Source organism: Dasypus novemcinctus, chromosome 3, assembly GCF_030445035.2.
Source record: "Dasypus novemcinctus isolate mDasNov1 chromosome 3, mDasNov1.1.hap2, whole genome shotgun sequence".
Taxonomy (NCBI): Eukaryota; Metazoa; Chordata; class Mammalia; order Cingulata; family Dasypodidae; genus Dasypus; species Dasypus novemcinctus.
The window spans coordinates 70,487,325-70,489,973 of record NC_080675.1 but is presented as its reverse complement, the minus strand read 5'-3'; the positions used below and the strand labels follow the sequence as shown (position 1 = coordinate 70,489,973).

The window sequence follows — 2,649 nt, the reverse complement described above, 5'->3', positions numbered from 1 at the left end:
ATGGGGAATTTCCTGTTTTTCTTTTAATGTTTGTAAAATATCCTGAGACTTCTGTGAAGGATTTTCTCCAAATTAGTCACCTAAATGTTATTTTTCTGAATAATAACATATGTGAATGTTCAGTTTTATCAGATAATGTGTATATTTTTAAGCAATGTTTGAACCTTTTTACCTTCCATCTGCCGTCTGTAAGAGTTCTTATTGACCTCCATTCACTCAATGCTTGGTGTTGAAAGACTTATGCTATTTCAAGTCTTAAAATGATAGTAAAATGCATTTTCATCATTACTGGTTAAGTATATTGGTAATGTTTATTAACCGTTAAGTTTACTCTTTGCTCATGATTTTACCCATGTTTTCTGTTAATTTGTTTTTTACTAAATTATAGATGCATTCATATATGTTCTGGAAATAAATTCTTTTAGGTTGTGTATACACATATGTATGTAGGTAGGTATTTTACTTTTTTATGGTACCTATGTATCATATGTCTGTTACATTCTTTATGTCTGTACTTTTCAATTCTAATGCAGTTAAAATTATCAGCTTTTATCAGCTGTCCTTTTATTGTCCTTTTTAAAGAAATCTCTTCTTACTGTGAGATCAGAAAGATATACTCCAGTATATTTTTCTAAAGGTATTTTCACTGCAAATTGTTTGAAATCGATTTTGCATGGATTGCAAGTTAGGAATCCAAATTACAGTTTCTATATTCTGTTTGTTTTTCTGATTCTAATATGGAAAGTCAAATATCTTGACACTGTATATTTATCAGAACGTTACCCCTTTCCCCAGTGATCCCCGGTGCTATTTCTGACATATATAAAATTTCAATATAATCAAGTTTCAGTTTCTGGACTCTCCATAATCCCATTAGTATACTTATAATGGTTTACCTTTTAATTATTATAGATTTAAAATGAGTCCCTACACTTACTAGGGTAATTCTCTCCAAATTATTTTTCTTTTTAAAGAATATATTGACAACTCCTGAACTTTTGCACTGCCGTGCATGTCAGAGAATCAGCTTGTTACGTTTCAAGAAGAAATCTGTTGATTTGATTAGAAATGCAATCAATCCATAGGTCATCTTAGGTGGAATTGACATTTTTCCTGAGCTGTCTTTCTAGACATTAACAACAATATATTTCAATAGTTTTGTTGTTCAATAAATTTCAATATTTTTAACATAACAATCTTGTATATGCTTTTTTGGATGTGTTTCTAGTTTCTTTAATATGTGTGATAATTAAACATAGCATTTTTAATTTAAAATTAAGGATTTTTGGGCTTTACTAATATAAAGAAACATGTTTTATTTATTTCAACTTCTAATCAATTATTCTGTGTCTAAATTCATTTTGTTATTTCTATTAATTGTTCTGCAAATCCATTTTCCATTTTAGCAACTGAGGTGTGTGCATATAATGCCAGTTTTGTTTTTCCCATTCAAGACATTATATATTTTCATTTCATTTCATGTCTAATTGTGCTACTTATAGCCTCTGGACTAATAGTAATTATAAGTTTTTATAACAAGCAAATTTATTTTATTATTGATGATAAGAAATATTTCTACTATTCCTTATTTAGACTATTTTAATAAATCCTAAATAAATTTTATTTTTTAGAACATATCAGTTTTACAGAAAAAAAATTGGAAGATAGTATAGAGATTTCCCATACACCCTACATTCAGTTTTCTTATTATTAGTATTTTACATTAATATGGTATTTTTTTAGAATTAATGAATGGATACTGATAAATTATTATTAACTAAAGTCCATACCTTTTTCAGATTTCTTTCATTTTTTTTTTTCAGGAGTCCATCTAGGATACTAAAATTTTTCATATCTCTTGTGCTTCTTTTTTTCCGTGACAGTTTTAAAGACCTTCCTATATTTCATGACCTTGAAAATTTTGAATAGTGCTGGTTAGATATTTTATGGAATGTCCATCACCCACTTCCCACACCCTATATTGTTTTTTGTCTCGTTTATCTCATGGTTAGGCTGAGGTTATGGTTTTGAGGAGGAAGATTATAGAGGTAAAGTGCCATTTCCATCACATCATATTAAGATTACATGGAATACTTACCTGGCAAGGGAGACACCACAGTCACAAAGGTGGTTTTCCCAGGGCAAGGCTGGTCCATTGCACTGGGAACCTGCTGACCCCTGTGATTTCCCCACATGAGGGAAACCTGGCTGCATAATTTGTGTTGGCAGGGGCCGTGCCCACACTTTCCCCCCCCAAAAAGGAAAAGATTACATAGAAAGCAGATGTGGCTCAAGCAGTTGGGTGCCTGCCTACCACATGGGAAGCCCCTAGTTCAATTCCTGGTGCCTCCTATCAAAGATGAACAAGACAGCAAGCTGGTGTGGCAAGCAGATGCAACAGGATGACACAATAAGATGACACAATGGGAAAACACAATGAGAGACAGAACAAGCAGGAGTGGAAGTGGCTCAAGTGATTAGGCACCTCCCTCACACATGGGAGGTCCTGGCTTTGGTAACTGGTGCCTTCTAAAAAGAAGACAAGCAAACCTAGAGAGCACACACGAATAGACACAGTGAGCAGACAGCAAGTGCAAAACATCTAGGGGGGATGGAAATAAATAATGAAATAAATCTTAAAAAAAAAAA

At 32.5% G+C, this 2,649-nt stretch overlaps 1 non-coding gene across 1 annotated transcript; it reads left to right on the top strand.

Annotated features, from left to right (window-relative positions):
• The first annotated feature begins 2,090 nt into the window (after nucleotides 1-2,090).
• Nucleotides 2,091-2,253, top strand: LOC111761902 (U1 spliceosomal RNA). Its single transcript, XR_002795137.1, has one exon. It is a non-coding gene; the product is annotated as a U1 spliceosomal RNA (small nuclear RNA).
• The last annotated feature ends 396 nt before the right edge of the window (nucleotides 2,254-2,649 follow it).